Here is a 6,700-nt window from a genome sequence, read left to right as displayed (position 1 = left end):
TAAGACGGAAGGGGATTGTGAGAATGTAGCAATTTGGTTTGTTACAATTTGAGCAAATTCTGAACAATGAAGATCAACCAATCTCATTTTATTAATGTTTTTTGTTTAATGTCTAGTCCAATCAACTTTTGTGTTAATTTAAAAAAAAATCAGTGTTTAAACCTATTGTAAAGTAAAGCTTAATTTAAAAGTCCAAAAATATTTTTATTTTGAAAAACAAAAAAAAAAACAATTTTGGGCATCGACAATAGTTCAATTATTTGCTGAGATATCGGATCTGAATATGAGACGCTAGTTTCTAAAACATAATTTCTTCTTTTTGTCTTATTTTACGAAGCTTTGTCTCAGCAAATATTGGAAAATTTCCGGTCCACGATTTTTTTCCAGGGATGGTAAAAAGAGGGGAATTTTGCAAAAAGGAGAAAAATGTAAATTTTACTTTAAAAAAATATATATTACAAAATGAATCAAACATGAAACTGATGAAACTTAACAAAAACTCAGAATAATAGTTTACTAAGTTGAAAAATGTCATTTTTCAGCACCAAACCAACGATACGACGAGTGCTGAAAAAATCATGTTTTGCAAGGAGACCAATATTTTTCTTACAATTCCAAAAAATAATTTTGAATAGATTTTTTTCAATGTCGAGAAGTGCCACTTTTCGAAACAAGTGCTGAAAAGTTGAGCCTTTCAACACTCAATTGAGTTCTACAATGAGCTGCTATGATATTTTGAATGATAATTAGTAGGTCATTATGGAATAACAAGAAAAGTATGTTATCAGTTTTTGAAAAACGGAATAGCAAAAATTTATTTTCGATCATGATTTTGACATTTTAAATTTTTTTTGTCTGATTGAGAAAAAAAAAACTCGTTTTAAACTATTTAGAAACATTGTACCTACATCGTTTCCGTTGCAATTTTAATTAGAAAGAGTACTTTTAGGCTTTACTATTTTTAGTTTGAAACCTCAAGTCTCTGATCGGAAAACACGCTGAACTTGAAGATTATTTTTTTAAAGATTTATTCTGGATTAAATTGTCAAAATGTCCTATCAGTAATAAAAAGAAAAGAAAAAAAGAGTTCAAATTTCCAGTTTTTAGTTTAAATTGCTGTGATGAGAACAATATTTTCTGAAAGCTGAGAGAATTTCCTACAATTTTACTTTTCAGAATTCGTTGATCCAACTGCTGGTTATTGAAATACAGCCGAATAATGTTTACATTTTTGTGATTTTTTTTTTTCAGTTTCATATTATTGCCAATTGCCTTCTCGTAATATCTCTTAAACTATTGGTTGGATTTTAATGTTAAAAACTATATCATTTGTGGAATATTCTGCTCTCTTCAATTGAAATAATTTTAAAAACATTTTGAAAGAGCAACATACTTATTTTTGACATTTTCAAAAGCTGGGATAAAGTTCCGATTTTTCATTTTGATTGAAAGAGCTGAAAATGTAAAAAAAAAACTTATTTTTTTTTTAAATTTAAAATCGCAAAAATAGTTTACGAGATATCATAATTTGAATGATGAGGGGTAGTTAGGTAACTGACTGAGAAAAACTAATATTTTTCACAAAATTTTCACAAATTAAAAAAAAATAGTTTTGAAATTTCAAAAAGCTTTTTCAAAAAAAAATATTTAAATTAATAACACCGCTACCAGATTTTGCACTAACCTTATTTTTTTTAGTTCAAAAAATCAAATTTAATAAAAAAAAAAAAATAAAAAAATATGTGGGAAAGATAAATAATCAAATGATAAAATCGGGATTTTTCCGTGTTCTTTTTTTCAGAAAAGTCCCAATCATAACCTACAACTTGGCTGAAGACACAAAATTGATCCGAAAATCCATTCTCAATAAGGCTGGTACAAATATTTTTAAAAGTTTTTGTACCAGCCTAATCAAAACGAATAAAATTATTTTAGCTAGAACTACCTTGAGAAATATTGCGCCTTTATTGTATGAAAAGTTTAAGAAGATCTCAATATTCAGTAAGGAAATAGAAGTTAATGCAACAAGTTGCAAAAAGAAGTTCGCTGAGTTGGCTAAATACGACAAGTGCTGAAAAAATCAAGTTTTGCAACGAGTTCCATACAGCATTTTTTGCAATTCCGAAAAACATCCTTTGAGTGGAATTATAAGTTAAATGTTCATATATTTTGTCAGTACACCGTTTAAATCAATAAAAAATGTTGAAAAGTATAACTTTTCGAAACAAGTGCTAAAAAGTTCAATTTCTCAGAATCCATAACAGTGCAACAAAGTAGAACTTTTCAGCATTTTTTTGTTACTTTTCGATTCTGTTATTATTGGTTCAGAAAAGTAGGTTTTTTTATCGTTCAAAAATGATATGAAAAGTAAGAAGTTTCACGACGGAATTGCAAAAAATATTTTTTGTTACCATATTTCTTTCTAAACATTTAAGATTTATTCAAATAGTGACACCAATAAAAACGTTTTTTGACAAGTTTTTCGAAGTTTTTGTCTGTCATATTTGACCAAAAATTCAGTAGGCATTTTTGAAAATTATGAAAAAGTCATTGATTTTTTTTAAATTTTAGGTTTTTGGAATTATTGAAGACCTTTATGACCACATTAAATTCTTCCATTTTATTTTCAAAATTGACACTGTTTTTGAAGGGCTACGTTGTCGGTTACCTTTTTAAGCGACTTTTAATCGGATTTCTGAAAATTTAGCAACTCTAAGTTTTATACTTTTTATATAAGTATATCTCAAAATGCTTACAATTAGATATCAGTTGTCCTGCCATAATTTTTTAAAAGTCTCAACATTTGATTGTAATCTTGATTATCCGAAGTTCATTAATCTTTGAAAAATCTTTTATAATATTTTTTTCGCTTTTTTTTCGTTTTCTTTTTAATATTTAATTCGTGTTATGCAACTAATTTTTGTCAAATTTGCATTTTTGACTGCCTATTAGGCTGGATTTTCATGGATTATGCAACGACATCGAAAGCACGAGCATCGAACCAACTCGATGCTCATTGCTTACGTTACTTCATTTAGCTTGGACACAAACCCAAAATCGACTTTCCGGAATAAGGAACACTTGCATGCAAGTTAACGAAGGATGGAAAATGACATATTCAAACATAAACAAAGCAGCATTGCGTGGCGGTCGGAATTCCAGCTCAACTTTTGAAATAAGCTGATGTTGCTTAATAAATCTTTTTCAAAAGGTCGTATGAGTAGACTAGCGTCCTATGGGTGAAACTGATATCACTAAAATGGCCATAACTCAGCGAAAACTCAACCAATTTTTGCATACTTCTTTGTTAGTTGGACTCTAGGTTGGACTCGTTAAAATGGCTATTTTCCAAAAATGACCCGTAGATCCCGGAAATGTTCCGGTGGCCGGATATATTCTGGTGGGTCACTGGGTAAAAAAATTCTATTTTTTGTCCCGCACAATTTTGTTAACAAAAAACTTGGAAAATTTAATTTTTTCATGTTACGATCTTTGTTCTACCCACAGACAGTGCTGACCATGGATTTTGAACCACCGGGGATGTTCCGGATTGGGCGGACAGGTTCCCTACCCCGGGGGAAGGGACCGGTCAGAGACGGTCAGAAATTAAACGATTTCTATCATGGCAATATGGGAGTCAAAGTTCATCATTTTCAAAATCGAGCTCATCTATGATCCCCAAAAATTACTTTTGGGATGATCTGGCTACTTTGGGACCGGTTCCTGGTACTCCGATTTAACCCGGAATATGACAAGTTACGGGATTTGTAAAATATAGCTTATCTATGATCCCCAAAACCAAGAAATTTAAGAAATTTAAGAAATTTAAGAAATTTAAGAAATTTAAGAAATTTAAGAAATTTAAGAAATTTAAGAAATTTAAGAAATTTAAGAAATTTAAGAAATTTAAGAAATTTAAGAAATTTAAGAAATTTAAGAAATTTAAGAAATTTAAGAAATTTAAGAAATTTAAGAGATTTAAGAAATTTAAGAAATTTAAGAAATTTAAGAAATTTAAGAAATTTAAGAAATTTAAGAAATTTAAGAAATTTAAGAAATTTAAGAAATTTAAGAAATTTAAGAAATTTAAGAAATTTAAGAAATTTAAGAAATTTAAGAAATTTAAGAAATTTAAGAAATTTAAGAAATTTAAGAAATTTAAGAAATTTAAGAAATTTAAGAAATTTAAGAAATTTAAGAAATTTAAGAAATTTAAGAAATTTAAGAAATTTAAGAAATTTAAGAAATTTAAGAAATTTAAGAAATTTAAGAAATTTAAGAAATTTAAGAAATTTAAGAAATTTAAGAAATTTAAGAAATTTAAGAAATTTAAGAAATTTAAGAAATTTAAGAAATTTAAGAAATTTAAGAAATTTAAGAAATTTAAGAAATTTAAGAAATTTAAGAAATTTAAGAAATTTAAGAAATTTAAGAAATTTAAGAAATTTAAGAAATTTAAGAAATTTAAGAAATTTAAGAAATTTAAGAAATTTAAGAAATTTAAGAAATTTAAGAAATTTAAGAAATTTAAGAAATTTAAGAAATTTAAGAAATTTAAGAAATTTAAGAAATTTAAGAAATTTAAGAAATTTAAGAAATTTAAGAAATTTAAGAAATTTAAGAAATTTAAGAAATTTAAGAAATTTAAGAAATTTAAGAAATTTAAGAAATTTAAGAAATTTAAGAAATTTAAGAAATTTAAGAAATTTAAGAAATTTAAGAAATTTAAGAAATTTAAGAAATTTAAGAAATTTAAGAAATTTAAGAAATTTAAGAAATTTAAGAAATTTAAGAAATTTAAGAAATTTAAGAAATTTAAGAAATTTAAGAAATTTAAGAAATTTAAGAAATTTAAGAAATTTAAGAAATTTAAGAAATTTAAGAAATTTAAGAAATTTAAGAAATTTAAGAAATTTAAGAAATTTAAGAAATTTAAGAAATTTAAGAAATTTAAGAAATTTAAGAAATTTAAGAAATTTAAGAAATTTAAGAAATTTAAGAAATTTAAGAAATTTAAGAAATGTAGGAAATTTAAGAGACTCGAGAATTTTTGCAAATTTAAGAAATTCAAAAAAAAATAAGGAAATTAAAAAAAATTAGGAAAAATTAGGAAATTTAAAAAAAAAATAAGAAAAAAATTAGAAAATTTAAGAAATTAAGGCATTTTTTTTAATTTAAGAAAATCAAAAAAATAGGAAATTTAAGAAATTTAGGAAGAATTCTAGAAATTATATACCTCGTTATAAACATTTTATGAATTTTATGATTTTTTTAAGTTTTTTAAAATTTATAAAATTTATAAAATTTATAAAATTTATAAAATTTATAAAATTTATAAAATTTATAAAATTTATAAAATTTATAAAATTTATAAAATTTATAAAATTTATAAAATTTATAAAATTTATAAAATTTATAAAATTTATAAAATTTATAAAATTTATAAAATTTATAAAATTTATAAAATTTATAAAATTTATAAAATTTATAAAATTTATAAAATTTATAAAATTTATAAAATTTATAAAATTTATAAAATTTATAAAATTTATAAAATTTATAAAATTTATAAAATTTATAAAATTTATAAAATTTATAAAATTTATAAAATTTATAAAATTTATAAAAATAAAATTTATAAAATTTATAAAATTTATAAAATTTATAAAATTTATAAAATTTATAAAATGTATAAAATTTATAAAATTTATAAAATTTATAAAATTTATAAAATTTATAAAATTTATAAAATTTATAAAAATTTTAAACTTTATAAAATTTATAAAATTTATAAAATTTTTAAACTTTATAAAATTTATAAAAATATAGAATTTATAAAATTTATAAATTTTAAATTGACAAGACAATTTTTTTTCGACGGATCAACTATGGTCCTCTTGGAACGAGCTGTCAAGTAGGACCTTTTCTGTAATGAAGGGCCGCGAAGTTATTTAAAAAATGATTTAAAAATCCATTTTAAATCCATTGCGGTTGTACTAAGGGTTATTGTACTCAGAAAAATAAGCTTTATCGTTGTGAACAATAATATCTCAAATTTCAGCTTAATTTCAAGACCCAAATGAGGAACGTTAATTTAAAAAATACATTGTGGAATTTTTGAACTGTAGAATTTGGATACATGTAAATTAATATTTAAGAATTTTATTATTTTACAATTTGACAATTTAAGAATTTTAGAACTTTATAAATTTAACACTGATTTTAAGTACATAATGTTTAGTATTTTAAAATTAAAGAATTTTAGTTATTATGTCGTTACGGTATTTTTGAATTTTGTAACTTCTGAATTTAAGAATAATACAATTCTATAATTATTGAATTTTAGTTCATGTTATTTAGAATTTTTGAATTTCATAATTTTTGAGTATACATATTTTAGAATTTTAAGAATCTTGAGAATCAAACTAAAAAGTTTCAAAGAAAAAGTGACTATCGAGGGGTTAAGATTATCAAAGAAACCGACCCCCTCCACCCCCCCCCCCCTATTCTCTCTCTTTCTCTCTCTCTCTCTCTCTCTCTCTCTCGCCAACTGCGTTGCGTACTAAAGAACGCTCCCTAATATCTCGGCTGGTTCGCTTCATACTTGATTACCCTATCATTTTTTTTGCTCTCTTGCAAAACTGAGAGTAATTATGTTTTTTTGTCTATTTATCAAGCTTAAGTTTTGTTTTCGTTTCCA

This window comes from Culex pipiens, chromosome 1 (genome assembly GCF_016801865.2).
Source record: "Culex pipiens pallens isolate TS chromosome 1, TS_CPP_V2, whole genome shotgun sequence".
Taxonomy (NCBI): domain Eukaryota; kingdom Metazoa; phylum Arthropoda; class Insecta; order Diptera; family Culicidae; genus Culex; species Culex pipiens.
Note: the sequence above shows the minus strand (reverse complement) of the source record.